A 26,152-nucleotide genomic window follows, 5' to 3' on the forward strand; every position below is an offset into this window, starting at 1 on the left:
TTAAACATTACTAAACGTCATGTGACCATAAACGCCTTTGTAGTGTTCAGTAATGGGCACACCCGAAATTAAGCTTGGCGTTGTGTCATAATAAATTTCGTTTAAAAAAATAGATTACTTGAAAAAAAAAGTATGGGGAAAATGTTCCATTTAATATAACAGTACATCGAATGGAATTTTAAGAAACAACAGAAAACCTACGATTAAACAAATACATTTTGTATTTCCTGTGATACTAAAAAATACTTTATGCAAATGAAATATATAAAATATTCCGAGCAATCAAGAAGTTAACCTTTTCATCTCGGGATCTTTTTTATCAGCATTACTACATGGATATCTTCTTAACATATTCTCGTCATGCAACATTTATGTTAATGTGTTTACTTGGTTTCATTGAAAGGTCATAAAACGTCGTCCGGATCACACCATCACACGCGGAGTAACATTAAATGCGAAACAACAATGCACATTTCTTTGAACCATTTGAAAGCGAATAACGTTTCGCTCATTTGAATAAATATCGGAATTTCTTTCGCGAGAAATCAATTACTTGCTGCAACACGTTTCAAGACAATCTAAAGTGGACTAAGAACAAGAAAAATACAAATAATTGGGACGATCAGAATCTTAAAAACTTCTTTTGGTAGTTAGTATCTGAAATAACGGGTAAATTTCTGGCATCCGAAAGGATGCTTCATCTCTACCAAAAAGAAAATTAGAAAAAAAAAAAGAAGAATGTGACTAAGGTAACATACGAGGAGCCTCCAATAAATATCCAGACTTTTATTGATAGTACACACATAAAACTGTAGTCCCTTTCGAAGTAATCTCCTTCGGCTGCAATGCACATGTGTCGTTTTAACAACTTCTGGAAAACCCCATGAAAGTCCTCTTATGTGAGCGTGTCAATGACCTTAGCACAGCCTCTTTGATTTCCTTATTTGTCTCATAACGACAGCCTCTTAGGTTTTCCTTAGAATAACCAAAAGTCACAGGAAACAAGGTCTGGACTATAAGGAGAGTGAGGAATTGTCTTGATGCCCATCTTAGTCAAATAGTCTCATTTTCTTTGAGCGCCCGTGGGAAAAACTTCACGAAAATCTTCCGCATCTTCAGTTCCTCGTGAATAATTGTGTGTTACGTTCTCAAACTGACAAACTGCACATTGTCTCTATAGATGCCCGACAGTCCTTCTTTATTTATTTGGCACATCATCTCTGGTGTTATGACATTTTTACTCGTCCTACACCTCTCATCATCAGACCCTGTCTTCATTGAATCTTATGTCACTCAAAATTTGATGCTCGGTTCATGCAAGATGGTCCAACAGCAGTCAGAAGCATCGCATATGTTTCTGTGGCATTTTTTTTCAAGTTTAAAACAGAATTTTATTGCATAGCGTTCTTCTAAAGTGGCCTCAAATCCAGATCGCATTTTTTAATTCACCAGCTGTGACAATCTAGCTTTAGTAGAGTGTTTCAATTCCTGCTGAAGCTGTTCATTTGAACCTGAAATCATAAAATGTGGTCAGCCTCTTAAAAGATGTATAGCAATCAGATACTAAATTTTCAAGAGTTTACAACAATTTTAAATGTTTGTACAAAATAGTCTGGAAATTTATTGAAGGAATCTCGTATATTTGTTGTTTTTGTTTGTTTTTATAATACTGAGCATAAAAGGTGGATTTGTTTTAAGATGAAATTGTAAAAATAATTTCTTTTTTGGCTCAGTTTTAAAGAAAAGTGCAAACAGCTGAAAAGATGAAATTAATGATCAAAGAGAATAAGTAGCCATATCAGCGCGTAAATATAGAAATGATGTAACTAAATAAAAAAGGAAAAAGGAAAATAATAGTAGTTATATTATTGTATTATTATAATAGTTGTATTACTAGTATTAATAGTAGCAGAACTAGAAGTATAAACAAAAACAGCAGCATGAAGAAAAGGGATAATTTATATAAAAACATTACTAAACGAAGGACGAGAGAATATTACTAAAATAGTAATACAGCAGTTCACATTGGTCCACATTTATTAGTGAGCAACTTGGAGTGAGAATAAAAATTATAATAATAAGAAGCAGAATAATAATAATAATAATAATAATAATAATAATAATAAGAAGAAGAAGAAGAAGAAGAAGAAGAAGAAGAAGAAAAAGACCAACAACAACAATGCATGCGATAGTAGGGCATTGAATAAATAATACGGGCAATAAATCAAAACTAGTATTAATATTGTTTTCCTTCTTTAAGATAAAATGTGAGTATGAAATATGCGAAAAATGATATACGTGCGCGTCCACATACATAAATCAAAATGCGCATTGTTGGAATCAAATACATATACAAAATCTGTGTGCAACTAATTTATGTTCAAAGCCATCGTATATGCACGTGTATAGTTTCCAATGTTCAAAGCTATGGCATATGCAAGTGTATAGTTTCCAATGTTCAAAGCTATGGCATATGCAAGTGTATAGTTTCCAATGTTCAAAGCTATGGCATACGAAAGTGTATAGTGTCCAATGTTCAAAGCTATGGCATACGCAAGTGTATAGTCCCCAATGTTCAAAGCTATGGCATACGAAAGTGTATAGTTTCCAATGTTCAAAGCTATGGCATACGCAAGTGTATAGTTTCCAATGTTCAAAGCTATGGCATACGCAAGTGTATATTTTCTAATATTCAAAGCTATGGCATATTCAAGTGTATAGTTTCAAATGTTCAAAGCTATGGCATACGCAAGTGTATAGTTTCCAATGTTCAAAGCTATGGCATACGCAAGTGTACAGTTTCCAATGTTCAAAGCTATGGCATATGCAAGTGTATATTTTCGAATATTCAAAGCTATGGCCTATGCACGTGTATAATTTCGAATGTTCAAACTATGGCATACCAAGTGTATAATTTCCAAAGTTTAAAGCTATTGTATATGCAAGTGTATAGTTTCCAATGTTCCAGGCTATGGCATATGCAAGTGTATATTTTCCAATGTTCAAAGCTATGGCATATGCATGTGTTTACTTTCAAATGTTCACAGCAGTGGCATATGCACGTGTATAGATTCGAATGCTCAAAGCTATGGTATATGCAAGTGTATAGTTTCCAATGTGCAAAGCTATGGCATATGCAAGTGTATAGTTTCCAATGTTCAAAGCTATGGCATATTCAAGTGTATAGTTTCCAATGTTCAAAGCTATGGCATAAGCAAGTGTATACTTTCCAATGTTCAAAGCTATGTCATATGCAAGTGTATAGTTTCCAATGTGCAAAGCTATGGCATATGCAAGTGTATAGTTTCCAATGTTCAAAGCTATGGCTTACGCAAGTGTATAGTTTCCAATGTTCAAAGCTATGGCATACGCAAGTGTATAGTTTCCAATGTTCAAAGTTATGGCATATGCAAGTGTATAGTTTCCAATGTTCAAAGCTATGTCATATGCAAGTGTATAGTTTCCAATGTTCAAAGCTATGGCATATGAAAGTGTATAGTTTCCAATGTTCAAAGCTATGGTATATGCAAGTGTATAGTTTCCCATGTTCAAAGCTATTGCATATGAAAGTGTATAGTTTCCAATGTTCAAAGCTATGGTATATGCAAGTGTATAGTTTCCAATGTTCAAAGCCATGGTATATGCACGTGTATAGTTTCCAATGTTCCAAGCTATGGCATATGCAAGTGTATAGTTTCCAATGTTCAAAGCTATGGCATATGAAAGTGTATAGTTTCCAATGTTCAAAGCTATGGTATATGCATGTGCATACTTTCAAATGTTCACAGCAGTGGCATATGCACGTGTATAGTTTCCAATGTTCAAAGCTATGGCATATGAAAGTGTATAGTTTCCAATGTTCAAAGCTATGGTATATGCAAGTGTATAGTTTCCCATGTTCAAAGCTATGGCATATGAAAGTGTATAGTTTCCAATGTTCAAAGCTATGGTATATGCAAGTGTATAGTTTCCAATGTTCAAAGCCATGGTATATGCAAGTGTATAGTTTCCAATGTTCAAAGCTATGGCATATGCAAGTGTATAGTTTCCAATGTTCAAAGCTATGGCATATGAAAGTGTATAGTTTCCAATGTTCAAAGCTATGGTATATGCATGTGCATACTTTCAAATGTTCACAGCAGTGGCATATGCACGTGTATAGTTTCCAATGTTCAAAGCTATGGCATATGAAAGTGTATAGTTTCCAATGTTCAAAGCTATGGCATATGAAAGTGTATAGTTTCCAATGTGCAAAGCTATGGCATATGAAAGTGTATACTTTCCAATGTTCAAAGCTATGGCATATGCAAGTGTATAGTTTCCAATGTTCAAAGCTATGGTATATGCAAGTGTATAGTTTCCAATGTTCAAAGCTATGGCATATGAAAGTGTATAGTTTCCAATGTTCAAAGCTATGGCATATGCAAGTGTATAGTTTCCAATGTTCAAAGCTATGACACATGCAAGGGTATTGTTTCGAATTTTCAAAGCTATGGCATATTCAAGTGTATAGTTTCCAATATTCAAAGCTATGGCATATGCAAGTGTATAGTTTCCAATGGGCAAAGCTATGGCATATGCAAGTGTATAGTTTCCAATGTTCAAAGCTATGGCATATGCAAGTGTATAGTTTCGAATTTTCAAAGCAATGGCATATGCAAGTGTATACTTTTCAATATTCAAAGCTATGGCATATGAAAGTGTATAGTTTCCAATGTGCAAAGCTATGGTATATGCATGTGCATACTTTCAAATGTTCACAGCAGTGGCATATGCACGTGTATAGTTTCCAATGTTCAAAGCTATGGCATATGAAAGTGTATAGTTTCCAATGTTCAAAGCTATGGCATATGAAAGTGTATAGTTTCCAATGTGCAAAGCTATGGCATATGAAAGTGTATACTTTCCAATGTTCAAAGCTATGGCATATGCAAGTGTATAGTTTCCAATGTTCAAAGCTATGGTATATTCAAGTGTATAGTTTCCAATGTTCAAAGCTATGGCATATGAAAGTGTATAGTTTCCAATGTTCAAAGCTATGGCATATGCAAGTGTATAGTTTCCAATGTTCAAAGCTATGACACATGCAAGGGTATAGTTTCGAATTTTCAAAGCTATGGCATATTCAAGTGTATAGTTTCCAATATTCAAAGCTATGGCATATGCAAGTGTATAGTTTCCAATGTGCAAAGCTATGGCATATGCAAGTGTATAGTTTCCAATGTTCAAAGCTATGGCATATGCAAGTGTATAGTTTCGAATTTTCAAAGCTATGGCATATGCAAGTGTATACTTTCCAATATTCAAAGCTATGGCATATGCAAGTGTATAGTTTCCAATGTGCAAAGCTATGGCATATGCAAGTGTATAGTTTTCACTGTTCAAAGCTATGGCATATGCAAGTGTATGCTTTCCAATGTTCAAAGCTATGGTATATACATGTGTATACTTTCAAATGTTCACAGCAGTGGCATATGCACGTGTATAGATTCCAATGTTCACAGCTATGGTATATGCAAGTGTATAGTTTCAAATGTGCGAAGCTATGGCATATGCAAGTGTATAGTTTCCAATGTTCAAAGCTATGGTATATGCAAGTGTATACTTTCCAATGTTCAAAGCTATGGCATATGCAAGTATAGTTTCCAACGTTCAAAGCTATGGTATATGCAAGTGTATAGTTTCCAATGTTCAAAGCTATGGCATATGCAAGTGTATAGTTTCCAACGTTCAAAGCTATGGTATATGCAAGTGTATAGTTTCCAATGTTCAAAGCTATGGTATATGCAAGTGTATAGTTTCCAATGTTCAAAGCTATGGTATATGCAAGTTCATAGTTTTCAATGTTCAAAGCTATGTCATATGCAAGTGTATAGTTTTGAATTTTCAAAGCTATTGCATATGCAAGTGTATAGTTTCCAACGTTCAAAGCTATGGCATATGCAAGTATATAGTTTTCAATGTTCAAAGCTATGGCATACGCAAGTGTATAGTTTCCAATGTGCAAAGCTATGGCATATGCAAGTGTATAGTTTCCAATGTGCAAAGCTATGGCATATGCAAGTGTATAGTTTCCAATGTTCAAAGCTATGGCATATGCAAGTGTATAGTTTCCAATGTTCAAAGCTATGGCACATACAAGTGTATAGTTTCGAATAGTCAAAGCTATGGCATATACAAGTGTATAGTTTCGAATAGTCAAAGCTATGGCGTATGCAAGTGTATAGTTTCCAATGTACAAAGCTATTGCATATACAAGTGTATAGTTTCCAATGTTCAAAGCTATGGCATATGCAAGTGTATAGTTTCCAATGTTCAAAGCTATGATATATGCAAGTGTATAGTTTCCAATGTTCAATCTATGATATATGCACGTGTATAGTTTCCAATGTTTAAAGCTATGGCATATGCAAGTTTATAGTTCTGAATGTCAGCAAGAAACTTTATATAATGCCACTGACGTTATTCACTTCCTTGGTCGATTAGAGTTTAGTCATCATGTCTGTTTTGATACACATTGGGGTATGACCACTACACAGCGAGACCTGAGAGAGGATATAATATCCTCACTTGACCATCTGTAAAAATTAAACATCCAGTGTAGCAGCATGTCCTGGAAACATCAACCTTTAAGAACAGTTTGAAATGCCTTATATACCATACATTACGACCATGTAATCCTTACAGCCACCTACTAGAAAGTGCTGCAGTTAAACCTGACATAGGTTTATGGAATAAGCCAGAGAGTTGCAACCTTGGTTGAAGTGAGTGTCCCTAATGAGGGAGGTTTGAACAGAGCTGAAAGGGAGAAACAGACTAAATATCAAGGCCTCATGTATGATATGAAAGGAAACTGTGGTCTTAAGGAGATATCAATCATACCAGTTATTATAGGTGCCACAGGGCTTATGAAGAAGAACCTGAAGTCCAAATTAACTAATATTCCAAGTGCAAAAGAGATCCAGAATTGCACTTAACAGAACAACGAGGATACTAAAAAGAGCTCTCGGCTGATTTCAATAAAAAGCAAGAGAATATTGGCAGCTTGTTTGGCTGCCCCATAACCAGCGTCACAATCTTCAAAGGAAGAAAATTTAAAAAAATATATTAAAAAAACTTGATCAATTCCTTTTTTGTTCTCTTTGTTTGGCTTTATTTAAATAAATGCATATATGGTCGTGATCGTTTGAGTGGTTTTATCTGTTTAGCCGTTGAACCTATTCTAGATCCAATCTGTTTTATTCTTATAGTCCTTAACGACTACAGTATGAACTGACGATTTTGTTTTTTACTTGGAGTTTATTGTTTATCAATGCGCAGAGACCAACCTAAGATGAGAGTTCATGAGTGTTAAGTAGATAGTAAGACAACATTGTGACGATCAGTAATAGTAGAACTTGAGTAATGTTTAATCATACAGGAAGACAGCTAAACACCTTATTTATATCAAACTTGAAAACGACCATATTATAGTCAACTGAGAACCAGCCCCAAGGTATTGTGTTCTATAGATCATGAAAAAAAAAGCTCTATTCATGGAATGTTTGCTTAGTGTTAGGCATAGATAAGGCGGTATGGAAATTGTTGATAGTTGCTGTAGCTAGACGAGTATTTGTTACGAAATTGTTACAGGGGTTTCCATATAATCAAGGGCAAAGGTGCATAAATTAAAGCTCCCTCGAGCACCTACCATAAAAGTAATAATACAGCAGATGTAGACTCGTAACGTCTATTCTATAATATAGAGGAAGTAGGAGGCAAATAGGTCTTCTGCTTTTGAAGATGGTTTTGGACAATGTACAGGTCAAGTATGAAGGTCAGTCCCGGAAGGTTTTATAGTAAGGTGCTTCCTCAATACGAGACCCGCTCATTTAAATGAGGGTGAATTGGTGATAAAATATAAGTTTCTCTATTCCATAAAAGATGGAGATGTTTAAATCTGGTTAAAAACGACGAAGATTATTTCGCAAATTATGCGACTTTGGTCAATAAACACTGCAATGAATTTAAATCACTAGATCTCAGTGCGGATAATTCGAAACGTCTAGTGCACGCTCAGAGACTTACATCAGGTAGAGATGCAGAAATCAAACAAAATTAGAAGCTTAAGAAAAGTTAACAGAAAAGTATAAGACGATAGAAATCATTAAAAAGGACTCTTGTATATGATATCGAATATTGTATATGATATCGAATATTGTATATGATATAAAATATTGTATATGAAAAAGTAGGAAAGCAACCTAAACCTACATAATCTACAGGATGCTTCCACAAAGTCTGGCTAGATAATGTCGCCAGACTTTGTGGACACCCTATATATATATATATATATATATATATATATATATATATGCAAAAATCTTTCCTTTATATCATATATATATATATATATATGAACAAATGATTAATAAAACATGTTAAAAGACATCTTGAAAAAGAGTTAAAAACATATTTAATTTTAAAAAAGGAAACACAAGATAAGTGGATAGTCCTTAATCCACGGAGTTTCGAAGAAATACTCTCCTTCTCATCAGAGGGCAAGAATTAGCAAAATGCAGGATCGGATTTTGCATATAAAAGTATTTAATGAAACTACAAGTAAGTCACAGATCTTACTTGGTTAAAAAAGGGGTGAGATAAGGGGAACAGGAGGCAAAAGAAAAATGATAAAAAGATTTCACATGAATTGACAGTCCGGTGAAGAGTAAAAATCCAAAAATGGTAAAATCAAAAACGGTCGAATTTAAAATTTCAATCCAATGGGTAAATTCCAAATGGTCCAAAATAATCCAAAAGGCAGAGTTCCTTGGAAAAAAGCGCAAAGGGAATGAATTCCAAATCATTAAAAAAAAGTACTGGAGAGAATATTTAAAAACACGTCTGTCAAGGCTGGATGAATCAAAGAAAATTATATATATTAAATATATATATATATGATATAAAGGAAAGATTTTTGCACTAACATAATAATTGCAACAAAGAGAAAAATTTTGTTCCCAGCTGTTTGAACTTTATTCAAAGTATTTCAAATCAAATTGATAAAAAGTTCCTTTTGTTCCTGTCCAAATACAAATGGCTAAAACACACACACACAAAAAAAAAATACATTTTCTTACGTGTGTACCTTTTTGCTAATTTCAAGGAACAATTACTCTATAAAATTAGTAATGTTGCTTCTATATAATTAAAGAATTGTATAAATTTTTACTGTGCCTAAAGAGCGGCAATGAGTTTCGTATCACATCCTATAATATATGTGGAAGTATTACGGCGTATCCCATATCTGGACGTATTACTGTGTATCACATATGTGGACGTATTACTGTGTGTCATATATGTGGACGTATTACTGGGTATCACATCTGTTGATGTATTACTAAGTATCACATATGTGGACGTATTGCTGTGTACACTATATGTGAACATAATACTGTGCATCACATGTGTGATGTATTAATGTGTAAAACATATGTTGACGTATTATTGTGTATCATATATGTAAATGTATTACTGTGTATCACATATTTGGACGTATTACTATGTATCACATATGTTGAGAATTACTGTGTATCACATATGTAGACTTATTACTGTGTATCACATATGTGGACGTATTACTGAGTATAAAATCTTTTGAATAATTACTGTGTATATCATATGTTGCATATTACTGTGTGTCATATATGTAGACATATTACTGCATATAACATATGTGTATGTATTACTGTGTATCACATGTGGAGGTATTAGTGTGTATCATGTATGTGAACGTATCACTGCCTATCCCATACGTAGATGTATTACTGTGTATCACATATATGGATGTATTGCTGTGTATCAAATTTGTGGACGTATTACTGCATATCGCATATCTGGAAGTATTACTGTGTATCACATATGTGGACGTATTACTGTGTATCACATATGTGAACGTATTACTGTGTATCACATATGTGCACGTATTACTGTGTATCACATATGTGGAAATATTACTGTGTATCACATATGTGGACGTATTATTGTGCATCACAAATGTGAACATATTACTGTGTATCACATATGTGGACGTATTACTGTGTATCACATATGTGGACGTATTACTGTGTATCACATATGTGGACATATTACTGTGTATCACATATGTGGACGTATTACTGTGCATCACTTATGTGGACGTATTACTGTGTATCACATATGTGGACGTATTATTGTGCATCACAAATGTGAACGTATTACTGTGTATCACATATGTGAACGTATTATTGTGTATCACAAATGTGAACGTATTACTGTGTATCACATATGTAGACGTATTACTGTGTATCACAAATGTGAACGTATTACTGTGTATCACATATGTGGACGTATTACTGTGTATCACATATGTGGACGTATTACTGTGTATCACATATGTGGACGTATTATTGTGCATCACAAATGTGAACGTATTACTGTGTATCACATATGTGGACGTATCACTGCATATAACATATTGGGGCGTATTACTGTGTATAACATATTTGGATGTATTACTGTGTATCACTTATTTGGACGTATTACTGTGTATCACACAGGTGGACGTATTAGTGGGTCACATATCTCGACATATTAATGTGTATTACAGATGTGGACGTATTACTCTCTATCATATATGTGGACGTACACATTAAAAACGGCACTACTGAATACATTAAAAAGTGCACAAGTAAACACATGAAAAAGTGCACTAGTGAACACATTAAAAAGTGCACTAGTCAACACATTAAAAAAAGGGTACTAGTGAACACATCAAACAAAGGGCACTAGTGGGCACATTAAAAAGTGCACTAGTGAATGTATTAAAAAGAGCACTAGTGAATACATTAAAAAGGGCACGATTTAAAAAGGAACTTGTGAACACATTACAAAGGGCACTAGTGAATATATTAAAAAGGGCACTAGTGAAGACATTAAAAAGGCACTAGTGAATACTTGAAATAGAGCACTAGTGAATGCATTTAAAAGGGCATTACTGAATACATTTAAAAGGGCACTAGTGAACACATTAAAAAGGGATCTAGTGACCACATTAAAAAGGGCACTAAGAATGCATTAAAAAAGGGCACTAAATGCATTAAAAATGGTCTTTAACACTTTAGTTCCATGCGAGCCGTTTTGTGGTCAGAACTCTACTCGAAAACGAATAGTCTATGCAAGAATACAGAACAGAGCTAGGACTACCTTTCTTTCTACTATAGAAGACAAAACTTTAACCTAAAAAAAAAAAAGTAAAATTATCATACACATGTGCGCTCTATAAATAGATACGAAATTCGGGGAAAGGAAGTGAAGCCCCCACCTACCCGCACACTAAGAACATGGTTACGCTCGCTGACAGACGCGACTATTGTAGATGGGCAAAGAAAATAAGCTAAGTGAATTTAACAAATCCTAATCTTAACAAAATGGCAACTGCTTTTTTTAAAATTTGACTATTTAATGTATTTTAACTACATACACATATATTGTCTTTAACTCTTTGCTTCCATGCGAGCCGTTTCTATTATTTTTTTATTATTTTTTTATTATTTTTATTTTTTATTTATTTATTCATTTTATTTTTATTTATTTTATTTTTTTCTCTCTTTTTAGCTTTTACCAACTGTTTATACCTTCTCTTTAAATTTATTTATTTAATGCATTTTAATTACATATTCGTAAAAATGGTCTTTAACACTTTAGTTCCATGCGAGCTGTTTTGTGGTCAGAACTCTACTCGAAAACGAAGAGTCTATGCAAGAATACAGAACAGAGCTAGGACTACCTTTCTTTCTATTATAGAAGACAAAATAACTTTATTTAAGTAGTATACTTAATATATGCAATCACTGTACGCTTGCTTGTATTAAAATATCCTCCATGATACCCATACCAAACCACTGCACGTGGCTCATAATTTAACTGTCACTATATTTGAAACTGCAATATACATAATTATAGCTGTGATATTAGGGCTAATTTTCTGAGTAGATGCAGCACTCTGTGCTTGACCTTAATGACTACAATTCCGAATCCCATCGAACTAGCTGTTCCTATAACTGGGAGGGAAAAACCTAATAGCTAGCTACGAAATCTTATACATTTTACCTCCAAGACGATTGCGTTTGTCTTACCTGCATGCAAAAAAAAAAATTGTTTCCCCCCCTTCTTCAAACTAAACCTTACCTGTAACTCAAAAATCCTAATGGAAATCTATCTGTAAATAAATAACCCCTTTTCTCTTGAACGCTAACAATCTACTCCTTCCAACCTATCCGCCACTAAACTCCCACATTGCCCCGCATCTGTAGTGGAATCGCTAACTTTCAGCTCCTAACCCCTCACATGCAAACTGTTTTAATAGCCATCACTAAACATCTATACATTTCTACCTCTAAGGCATGCATTACAGCTCATTCCTATCCAGTAAGGGATTTAACAGCCTAAGCACACAGAGGCAGTTACTTAACAGCCAAAGTACTCAGAACCAAAGCTATCTACACTACATAACCGTCTCCTCGAGTTTTGAATTGAAACGACACTCCTTGTTATGCAAAATGTCCCATGACTCTTACTTGAAAATACCTACAACTTTAACTCTATTCGCACCTACTGAAAACCTGCCCATATATCTATTCACCTAATTTGCACATGACTCAAAACCTGCCCATATATCTATTCACCTAATTACGCATGACTCAAAACTTGCTGTCTTATCTATACTATATTGCACTTACATCCTAACCCTCCTATCATCTAAAATAGCTCGGGCACAACTCGTAGCTCAATTCTTAATACCTAATCATACTGTAACATTATCCTAGACCTAAGCTAACATAAATAAAAATAAAAAAAGGGTAAGACTAAAACCACATTATCTCCTCCCTAACAAGCCCTCTTACAATCATAGACGCTTACACTGCATGAACTTCACTCACCCCCTTTATCCATTAACAAGTAAATAGCATGTCCCTAAATCACTTTGAGGAGTGTAACTAATCAGCAGAGATATAACCCCCACAAACTAACCCAGTAACACTAACCACGCGGGGTCGCAGAAATACCTGGATTAGAACCTAGGCGCGGAGAAAACCCTCTCAGTGCTGACGGACTCAGTAGGTCTTCCCAGATCATCCGGCTAGGAGGAGGAAAACTCTGAAACTAAACCAAAGGGGAGAGAGGCCTCTTCAGTCTTGGATGACAACCTTCCTAGAGCTGGTGACTCAAACAAATTCACCTGTTTGCAAACCTAAATTGCTTAAGGAGTAGATAGGCTCTGTCTATCGCCCGGCTTCCATACTCCTTCTTTGCCTATTAGTCAAGCGCAGAGACACTATCTCAGTGATTCGACAGAAACACCCAGCGGTAGATCTTGTTTCCTGGCTAGGGCAGCGAACGCCGTTTTTCCCCATTCCCAGCACGCCCCACCCCTAAAACTGAACATTTGGGAGTGCTTGAGTATGAGATATGCCTGAACAATTAGATTGGGTTGACCTTCTTCTAATGGGTTGAGGGTACCGGATTGACAGTTCCTGGCTGCTGTTCCCGACTTGTAGTACAGGTGCCCTAACTCTTTGGTAGCACTTAGAGCGGCTGCTCCATCAACAGTTGAATAATATCGGGTTGTTTGTAGTGCCATGACGCGCATGGAAAGGGACCCTGCACTCATCCCCGGTGGGCTTTCCTGAGGCCACAATCCTAATTGGAGAAATATCAGCTGATGGTCTACTTGTGATGCATGTCTGAAGCTCTGCATAACCTCTTGTTTAGCTCCCCCTTACCTAAACCGAAACTCTTAAAAAAAAAATATGACGACAGTACAATCTAAAAATAAGCTTAAACCAGGATTAGGGACAAACAAATTCAACTTGCCTCCTCCCTTGAGGCTCTCATTCACAGATATCCGTAGGCTTAAAACTAATTTAGCTGATGTTGAAGCATTTCTCTTAACAAATACCCCGGATATCTTAGCACTAAGTGAGACTAACCTACACTCCTCCATTCCCTCTAACCACTTTAACATGCCTGGATATCTCCCACTCTGCCGTAAGGACTCTGACAGACATATGCACGGACTTGGAGTTTACATTCGTAATACCCTTCCCTTGACTAGAGAAACAAACCTAGAAACAGATGATCAAGCCTTTATGTGCTTTAGACTAAACATGCAACACAACATTTAGAGATGCCCCATGGAGAAATATTTTCTCTCTCCCTGCTGAACAATGTGCAAACGAGACCACTGACTGGTTCAAAACTGCAATCGAAGCGCATGTTCCCATGCGGAAATTTTATAGTAAGCCCCACTCTCCCCAATGGTTTACGTCGACTTGTGCAACTGCCATTGCTCAAAAGCAGCATGCATACCGTAGGTTTAACCGACCTAAGTCCAGTTCAAACAGACTGAAGTATATAGAAGCTAGAAATAACGTTAAGAAAGAAATAGCGACAGCTAAGAGAGAATTTACGGAAACCACTAAAAAGCGCATCGAAGCACAAAAACTAGGAACTCGAGACTTCTGGAAAATCTACAACGGTGTAGTAAATAATGGGCAATCAACAATTCCCCCACTAACCAACAATCACGAGGTTGTCTCCACAGCAACCGACAAGGCTAACATGCTTGCCAGTCGGTTTTCCTCCACTGGACACTTCCAACCACCCCTACCTGACTTTCCTATGCGGACAGACGCCACGCTAGACGATCTGAAAACCACCCCTGCTCAGGTGCATGCTATCATAAAAAACCTTGACACTTCAAAAGCATGTGGACCCGATCTTATCCCAGCTGTGCTATTAAAAAAGTGCTCAGCCGAAGTAGCTCCAGTTCTCTCCAAACTCTACAACAAATGCCTTAATGAAGCTTGCTTTCCGGGCTGTTGGAAAACTGCTTCTGTTGTACCAGTATTCAAGAATTCTGGCGAAAGGACAGACCCATCAAATTATCGCCCCATTAGCCTCCTCCCACTTTTTGCCAAAATATTTGAGACCATAATTAACCATGCTCTAGTCCATCATCTTACAGATGCTAAACTACTGACTGACAAACAATATGGATTTAGACAAGCCCGTTCCACAGCAGACATCCTAACTGTGATCTCTGAACGTATATACCATTCACTGGACAAAGCGGGGAAGGGCTTTTGACAGGGTATAGCATGAGGGTCTCCTCAGGAAAATCAGATCATACGGTATCACTGGTAGAATACTTAACATAATTAAATCCTTCTTAGATAAGAGAAAAATCCAGGTTGTCCTCGACAGTAGTACATCTAAACAATATGATATAAATGCGGGGGTGCCCCAGGGTTCTATCCTTGGACCTCTATTGTTCCTGATATTCATAAATGACCTCCCCGACAAAATTGCCTCTGAGATGGGTATATATGCTGATGACACTACACTCTATGGCAGGCACGACAGGAAGACGAATGAACACATTTCTAAAGAAATGGCAGAAACACTAGAGGAAGACCTCCAATCTGTAGTGGAATGGGGACAAAAGTGGTTGGTCGCGTTCAATGCTGCCAAGACTAAACTAGTTTCATTCAATAATTACAAGAAACCCTCTCTACCAGCTATAGCAATGGCCAACGACTCTTTATCTGAGAGTCCATCTTTCAAACTCCTTGGCCTAACGTTCACAGGAAACATGAGTTGGAACAATTACATTGAAGGCATTGCCAGGGCCGCTGCAAGAAAGGTGGGCTCTCTCTACCGTGCTAGAAAACTACTAACACCCGAAAGTATCCTGTACCTCTATAAGGCCACCATTCGCCCATGTATGGAGTATTGCTGCCACATCTGGGCTGGTGCATCTGCTACTAGTCTCTCGCTCCTTGACAAGGTTCAAAAGAGAGTCGCAAACATGATAGGCCCTGAACTGGCATCTAAGCTTCCGCCTCTGTCCCATCGACGAAATGTTGCATCCCTCTGCCTTTTCTACAAGTATTTTAGTGGTTAATGCTCTGACGAACTGCAATCACTTGTGCCCCCACGACGTGAGCACCCTCGACAAACCCGACAGGCTGCTAAATCCCACCCCCACACTGTAGAGATCCCTAGATGTAGAAGATCTTTTTACTCCAATAGTTTCTTCCCCAGAACCGCTAGACTGTGGAATTCCATTCCAGGTCCCTGCTTCCCCAACAGTACTGACGTGCAGAAGTTCAAGTGTCCAAATCTCTACATAGTACCCCAGTAGTTGTTGCCCCTGATAGTAGCCCCCTACACCAAAGTGGCAATGTGCCTTGTTTGGGGTGAAAATGTAATATAAAAAAATGAAAATAAAAAAACTAGTGAACATATTAACAAGTGCACTAGTGAGCACATTAAAAAGGGCAATAGTGAATACATTAAAAAGGATGCTAGTGAATATATTTTAACGGGCACTAGTGAACACATTAAAAAGGGCACTAGTGAATATATTGAAACAGGCACTTGTGAATACATTAAAAGGGCACTAGTGAATACATTAAAAATGACATTAGTGAACACATGAAAAAGTGCACTAGTGAACGAATTAAAAAGTTCATTAGTGAATATATTAAAAAGGGCACTATTGAACATCTTAAAAGGGACACTAATTAACACATTTAAAAGGGCGGTAGTGAACACATTAAAAAGTACACAAGTAAATATATTTAAAAGGGAACTAGTGAACACATTAAAAAGGGAACTAGTGAACACATCAAACAGGGCACTAGTAAATATATTAAAATGGCACTAGTGAATACATTAAAAAGGCACTAGTGAATACATTAAAAAGGGCACTAGTGAACACATTAAAAAGGGATCTAGTGACCACATTAAAAAGGGCACTAATGAATGCATTAAAATAGGGCACTAGTGAACACATTGACAAGTGCACTAGTGAGCACATTAAAAAGGGCACTAGTGAACACATTAAAAAGGGCAATAGTGAATACATTAAAAAGGGCGCTAGTGAATATATTTAAAAGGGCACTAGTGAACACATTAAAAAGGGCGCCAGTGAACAAATTAAAAAGGGCACTAGTGAATATATTGAAAAGGGCACTAGGGAATACATTAAAAAGGGCACTAGTGAATACATTAAAAAGGGCACTAATGAATACATTAAAAAGGGCACTAGGGAATACATTAAAAATGACACTAGTGAACACATGAAAAAGTGCACTAGTGAACACATTAAAAAGTTCACTAGTGAATGTATTTAAAAGGGCACTAGTGAACATCTTAAAAAGGGCACTAATTAACACATTTAAAAGGGCACTAGTGAACACATTAAAAAGTACACTAGTAAATATATTTAAAAGGGAACTAGTGGACACATTAAACAGGGCACTAGTGAATGCATTAAAAATGGCACTAGTGAATACATTAAAAAGGGCACGAGTTAAATCATTAAAAAGGAACTAGTGAACACATCAAACCGGGCACTAGTTAATATATTAAAATGGCACTAGTGAATACATTAAAAAAGCACTAGTGAATACATTAAAAAAGATCTAGTGATCACATTAAAAAGGGCACTAATGAATGCATTAAAAAAGTGCACTAGTGAGCACATTAAAAAGGGCACTAGTGAACACATTAAAAAGGGCACTAGTGAATACATTAAAATAGGTGTTACATGATAAGGGCTGTCCCCTTTTCATGTAAGTATAAAAATAGAGAGATTTAGTTAAAATGAAAATAAAATGAGAGAACACGGGAATCGAACCCTGGAGATAAGTTTTAAAGAACAATAGGTTTAAATGGAATGTCCAGTAAATTGTTAATACTGATGAAATAAATAATAAATAAACTATTCATTGTTAGAAGAATGTGGATAATAAAATATGGGTTAAATGAATTAGATATGTAGGTTGAATTCCTTTGTGAAAACAACAAAGAAAAAATGGGAAATCAGAATGTTTGGAGACGTGCTGGTCGCGCATGTTGATGGCACGTGAATTGTGGTCACGTTGGCCGGACATGCATGGATTTCTCAATATAGGAAGTGAGAGTTAGTTAGTTAGTTAGTTAGTTAGTTAGTTAGTTAGTGAGAGACAGAAGCAGGGAGAAACTCAGAGAGAGTCTGAGGATTCGAACGTCTAGAAGCGAGACGGTCACTTGTGAAACTAATATGTGAAGCTTTGAATTCTTGATGATGAAAACCACGGCCGGTCGTGAGAGGAAATAAACCCATCATGTGTTTTTATAAAACGTCGTCTTGTGTTGTGATTCTACAAAAAGGTAAATTGAATTGTTATTATATGTCTATATGTCTGTGTTATAAAATGTCATGACAATACACATCTCATATCTACAATGTGAACTCTACTTCTCATATCTACACTAAGACTGTTTGAACACTATCTCTTCACTCAAAGAGCTTTCTTCTTTTACACGTCTAAGTATGAACAGTTTTAATATATATGAATCGCTTCATAACAGAAACAACGACATTCGTCATAACACGAACACGGAATGCAACGAACAATCTCTCTCAATATCTCTCTCAACAACATCCCTCTTAATAAAAGACTCTCACTATTAAAAAGTCCTAACAACAAAGCGAACAATCTACAACGACATCTCTCTCTCTCTAAGATACGACATCACTTGTAATGAGACAAACTCTCACTAAAACTCTCTTAATAAAACTCTCTTTCAATGAAACCCCTATATAACAAGGGCGCTAGTGAATATATTTAAAAGGGCACTAGTGAACACATTAAAAAGGGCAATAATGAATACATTAAAACGGGCACAATGAACACATGAAAAAGTGCACTAGTGAACACATTTAACGGTGCACTAGTAAACAAATAAAAAGACACTAACGAAAAAATTAAAAAGAGCACTAGTAAATACATTTAAAAGGCCACTAGTGAACACATTAAAAAGGGCGCTAGTGACGACATTAAAAAGGACACTTGTGAATGCATTAAAAAGGGCACTAGTGAATACATTATAAAGGACACTAATGAATATATTTTAAAGGGCACTACTGAATATATTTAAAAGCGCACTAGTGAATACATTAAAAAGGGCGCTAGTGAATATATTTAAAAGGGCACTAGTGAACACATTAAAAAGGGCGCCAGTGAACAAATTAAAAATGGCACTAGTGAATATATTGAAAAGGGCACTAGGGAATACATTTTAAAGGGCACTACTGAATACATTTTAAAGGGTGCTAGTGAACACATTAAAAAGGGCACTAGTGAACACATTTACAAGGGCACTAATTAATACATTAAAAAGGGCAATAGTGAACACATTTAAAAAGGGCACTAGCTAACATGAAAAAGTGCTCTAGTGAACACATTAAAAAGGGCACTAGTGAATACATTAAAAAGGCACTAGTGAACACATGAAAAGGTGCACTAGTGAACACATTAAAAAGGGCACTAGTGAACACATTTGAAAGTGCACCAGTGAACACATTAAAAAGGGCACTAGTGAATATATTGAAAAAGTCACTAGTGAATACATTAAAAAGCGCACTAGTGAATACATTAAAAATGGCAATAGTGAACACATGGAAAAGTGCACTAATGAATACATTAAGAAGGGCACTAGAACACACTTAAAAGGGCACTAGTGAATTCATTAAAAAGGGCACTAGTGAATACATTGAAAATCGCGCTAATAAACACATTAGAAAGGGCACTAGTGAATACATTTAAAACGGCACTAATGAGCACATTAAAAAGGGCCCTAGTGAACACATTAAAAAGGGCACTTGGGAATACATTAAAAAGGGCATTAGTGAAGACTATGGTCCACGGAAAAGTTTCTACCACAGTCCGTTCAAGTTTATAGGATTACGGCAAACCCTAACGCAACAACAGATCGATTACCAGATGCCGTAAAATTAGACCAGTTTTTTAAAAGGCTCTTATCGAGACCAACCACAGAAAATAGTAACTACTGACAACCCAAAAAGTACAGCCCTGGAAATAAAGTTTATTTTAAACATTTTAGATAAAACGTTTCCTTTAGGGAATTAGAGAACATAATACAGAGGGTCAGTATTTGCATCAGAAACAGAAAATTTGATTTCAGACTAAAGAATTCACGTAAGTGTTCCCACCTGGTCTAGAGAAATGTACGAAAATGGCATCTAACTTATGTTCAATGCCTACACCTGGAGAGCCAACAGGCGAACAAAAAGGTTTTTATGGTCTGATTAATACATTTTCTACTCTTCCTGCGTTCTGTTTTCCTTGTAATACTTTAACTAGGATTATAACAGGCATGATTATTATGTAACTATTCACGTATATTTTAATAATATAGTTATTATTTAAACACCTACTTATAAATAAATGGATAAATAATAATGTGACAGTTCATCGTCTAGTTATTATTTGGTCAACCAATTATTATAGTGCCATTATTTATTTTAATTTAGCATTCTAATTTTTGTCAGATGTCTGTATATTATTTTAGGCGTTTAGTTTCACTACTTCATTACTATTTAGTTATCTAATTATTACGCAGTCGTTTAATTATTTATCCGTCAAATTATTATTTAATTATCGAATTGTTGTTTAGCCATCAAATTAGTATTTAATCGTAAAATGAATGTTTAATCGCGTAATTATTATTTAGCAATACAATTATAATTATTTTGAATAGAAATTAGTCAAATTTAGCTATTCAATTATCTAGAAATATATTTAATCTTTTAATTTTTGTTTGGCTAGTTATTATTTGACCATCTAATTATATTCTATCTAACTAATGATTATTTGTATAACTAATTATTTCTAAAAATAATTATTATTCGGCTAATTTGTTGAATTTATTATTATAAAACCAACAAATTATTATTTACGCAACTAATTATTATTTAGCCATTAAATAATTATTTGTTCTAATAATTACTTTTTGGCCAACTAATAATTTTGGGGGCAATTAATAATTACTCGGTCAACTAATAATTTATTATTATTCACTTAATTTATTATTATTTGTGTAAGTAGTTAGTATTAAGCTAGGCATTTTTATTTGGTCATCTAATAAAGTAATCTGATTACTGTTTGGCTAATTATTCTTGTCAACTCATTAATGTTTGTTCAACTAATTATTGGTTTGTTATTGGAATCCTTCAGAGATGAGTAATTCGTTTATTTATTTGCGGAATATTATCCTCATCTTTATAGTAGTTGTTGTTTCACGACGTTTCAGCAAACTATCCCTCTGGCCTTCATCAGGTTGTTAACCGCGACAAAAATGCTGAGTCTCTTAACTTTATCCTCAGTAATTATTGCCTTCCATAGTTGTTGTCGTCTCCCTACGTTTTTGCCAACTAATCCTCTGGCCGGCTTTGGGTAGGATTGAAACCGCTATCTTCAGATTGTCTGTTTTATTGTTTATAAAATATATAATTAGTATCTGTTTAACATTATAATTTACTAAACTAAATACTATTTGGCCAACTAATTATTTTTAGCCTAACTAATTATTATTTGGCCAATTAATTTATACTTAGCGAACTAATTACAGTTTAACCCGGGTGTAAGAGACGTCTTCGATCCTTACAGCTCTCTTATATCCGGGATATAATTATATCTGCTGTTCTTATATCCGGGTTACACGGTACATACCTAGAGACTCTAATTTACGATCAGAGCAAAATCTCTCTTATATCCGCTTTTTCTTATATCCGGGTTATACTGTAATATACTAATACTTATTTGACGAACTAATTATTTTTTCAACTAATTATTATTTTTTCAACTAATTATTATTTTTTCAACTAATTATTTTTTCAATAAGTTATTATTTGGCTAAATAATTATTACTTGTGCATCTTAATTTGTCTAATTGGCTAAAGATTTTTGGAACCGACTAATTGATATTAGTCAAAATAATTATTTGTCTAACTATTGTTATTTTGCAAATTAATTTGTAATCTTATTATTTGGCTAACTAATATATTAATTAACCAATAAAATATTATTAGGCCTATTAAATATTATTTACAAAACTTATTATAATTGTCTTAGTGTATATCATTTGGCGAACTAATTATTATTTGTCTAAATTATAGTTATTTAGCAAAGTAATTATTATTATCCATAATGATCTATTATTTTTTAATTATTATTTGGTCAACTAATGATCATTAGAGCAATTATAGTTTTTGCAAGTAATTAATATTTAGCAACTTTATTAGTTGGTTAAATAATCACTATTTCACTATATAATTATTATTAAAAAATGGATTTTTATTTGTAAAATTAAACATTATTTAATCATTATTTAAACATTATTTAATCAAAATATAATTGTTTAGCAAACTACTTATAATTTTTCCAACTTTATATAATTGTATATATATATGTGCAACTAATATTTTTAGCAATCAAATTATTATTTCCCAAACTTATTTAATTTTTCCTACTAATTATTATATGTTATTTGTCAAACTAATTATTATTTGCCAAACTAATTATTATTTGTTAAACTAATTATTATTTGTTAAACTAAATATTATTTATTAAATTAATTATTACTTGTTCAACTAATTATTTTTTGTTCAATTAATTATTATTTGTCCAATTATTTATTATTTGTTAAACTAATTATTATTGTCCAATAATTTATTATTTGTTAAACTAATTATTATTTTTAAACTTATTATTATTTGTTAAACTAATTATTATTTGTCCAACTAATTATTTATTAAACTAATTATTATTTATCAATCTAATTATTATTTGTCCTACTAATTATTATTTGTTAAACTAAGTATTATTTGTTAAACTAATTATTATTTGTTAAACTAATTATTATTTGTAAAACTAATTACTATTTGTTAAAGTAATTATTATTTTTAAACTAATAATTATTTATTAAACTAATTATTATTAGCCAAACTATTATTATTTTCTAAACTAGTTATTATTTGGAAAACTAATTATCATTTGTTAAACAAATTATTATTTTTAAAGATAATTCTTATTTGTTAAACTAATTATTATTTGTTGACATAATTATTGTTTGTAAAACTAATTATTATTTGTTAAGCCAGTTATTATTTGTTGAACTAATTATTGTTTGTTAAACAAATTATTATTTTTAAAGATAATTATTATTTGTTCAACTAATTATTATTAGTTTATCTAATTATTGTTTGTTAAACTTATTATTATTTGTTAAACTAATTATCATTTAGCCATTCAATTATTTTAGCTCAAATAATTATATTTAGTAATCTAATTATATTTTGCCAACAACTTATTATTTATCCAACTACTAATAATTTTTTTAAAAATTAGTATTAAATAACTAATATGTTTGGCTATCTAGTTATTGTTTTAACAACTAATTATTATTTTTTAAACTAATTATTATTGTCCAACTAATTATTATTTCTCAAACTACTTATTTTTTTCCAATCAATTATTATTTGTAATATGAATTATTATTTGTCCAACTAATTATAATATGTTAAACTAATTATTATTTGTTAAACTAATTATTATTTTTCCAACTAATTATTATTTTGCCATTCAATTATTTTAGATCTAATCATTATATTTCGTTGTAATCTGATTATATTAAGCCTACAACTTGTTATTTGTCCAAAAAATAATTATTTTCTAATAAATTAGTAATTAATAAATAATATGTTTGGCAATCTAATTATTGTTTTTCAACTAATTATTATTTGTAAAACTAATTATTATTTGTAAAACTAATTAATGTTTGGTAACCTAATTATTATTTAGTTTAACACTAATTATTATTTGTAAAACTAATCATTGACTGTTAAACTAATTATTATTTAGTTAAATAGAATTGTAGAAGGCGGTACAATGCAGAAATAACGGAAAGACACAAGCTGAAGCAGGTGAGAAATTTATTAATACAACTTATAAATACATGTGTACATATTCATATATTTCATATACAATATATTTATATTTGCACAGTGGTCACCTGGGAAAGTCGGTCTGGCGGTGTATCCGTGTTATATAATATTTCGAGAAAGATCTCTTCGTCAGATATTTACTTGACTTTGATTAAACGTGCTGTTGTAAGCAGTAACTGTACCGCAGCAAATCATCGCTCGGAACTTGTAGGTAGTATATGGTTAGGGTTTTTTTTTCAATTCTTTATTTTATATTTCTAAATTATTTATTTTTATTATATTTTATTTTATTTATTTGTTTTTTTATATATATATTAGTTTATCTTTGGTTCAAACGTGTTGTTATAAACAGTAACAGTATCAGGCTAAATAATTGTCCGGGCCTTGTTGATGGCTTTTTAATTTAATATGGTTGAGTTTGTTTGTTTTTCTTTTACTTATTTTTATTTCTAATTTATTTATTTATTTTATTTTATTTCATTTTATATATATATATATATATATATATATATATATATATATATATTTATGTTTATATTGAGGAGATTTAATTAACTAATTTATTTGTTTGTTGTTTGCGTTTCTGCATTCTGGTTGAGAGGTGGTGGGAGCGTAGACTTAGGATAAATCGGTTGGTAACTACTTGATGAGTTGTTCTAAGGGGGATAATCGTTACCAATATTTCTTCTCAGTTAGATGTATAACGTTGCATTACTTTTTTATTTGCTTATTTATTTTATTTTAGTGATATTATTCTTATTCTGGGGGTATTTTATCTAATTCGTTATGTAGTGTATATATACTCATTTATGGATTCTTGTATCTTTAGTTTAATTATATAGTAACTATAATTATTTATATATATATATATATATATATATATATATATATATATATATATATGCAATGTGTTATGACGAAGTGGTTAGAAGTTATTTCAAGACTTTTTGTAATATTTTTTTTAACATATTTATTTATTTGAGTTATCTTGGATTTCTGTTTTTGGTGTATTATGTCTTATTGTTATTTGCGATTAATATTGTTAGGTTTACTCGGAGAAATAAATTGGGCTATATTGGGCCATATAAACTTATAAATGTTATTATTATTATTTGTTAAACTAATTATTATTTGTTAAACTAATTATTATTTGTTAAACTAATTACAATTTGCCCAACAAATTATTATTTGTCCAACTTATTATTATTTGTGAAACAATCTATTATTTGTTAAACTAATTATTATTTATTCAACTTATTATTTTTTAAACTAATTTTCATTTGTTAAACTAATTATTATTTAGCCATTCAATTTTTTAGCTCAAATAATTATATTTAGTTATCTAATTATATATTGGCAACAAGTTGTTATTTGTCTTACAAATAATTACTTTCTAATAAATTAGTATTTTATTACTAATATGTTTTGCCACCTAATTATTGTTTGGTCAACCAATTATTATATGTTAAACTAATTATTATTCGCTTAAATAATTTTCATAGGTAAAATTAAATATTATTTATTAAACTAATTATTATTTATTAAACGAATTATTACTTGTCCAACTAATTATTATTTGGTTACCTTATTATTATTTGGTAAACTAATTATTATTTGTTAGACTTATCATTATTAGTCAAAATAATTATCATTTGTTGAACTAATTATTATTTGTTAAATAAATTATTACTTTTTTAACTAATTATTATTTCTTATACTAATAATGTTTGGCCATCTAATTATTGTTTTAACAACTAATTATTATTTGTAATACTAATTATTATTTGTTAAACTAATGATTATTTGTTTAACTAATTATTATTTGTTAAAATAATTATTATTTGTCCAACTAATTATTACGTAGACATTCAATTATTTTAGCTCTAATCATTATAAGTCGTAGTAATCTGATTATATTTTGCCAACAACTTGTTATTTGTCCAACTAATAATTATTTTCTAATAAATTAGTAATTAATAAATAATCTGTTTGACAATCTAATTATTGTTTTGTCAACTAATTATTATTTTTCCAACTAATTATTATTTGATAACCTAATTATTATTTGTTAAACTAATTATTATTTGTTAAACTAATTATTTTCTAAACTAATTTTTATTTGTTACACTAATTATTATTTAGCCATCTACTTTTTTTAGTTAAAATAATTACATTTAATTATCTAATTATATATTGGCAAAAACTTGTTATTTGTCTTACTGATAATTACTTTCTAATAAATTAGTATTTAATTTCTAATATGTTTGGCCATCT

The sequence above is a fragment of the Euprymna scolopes genome, chromosome 10, assembly GCF_053919585.1.
Source record: "Euprymna scolopes isolate OS-2025 chromosome 10, ASM5391958v1, whole genome shotgun sequence".
NCBI lineage: Eukaryota > Metazoa > Mollusca > Cephalopoda > Sepiida > Sepiolidae > Euprymna > Euprymna scolopes.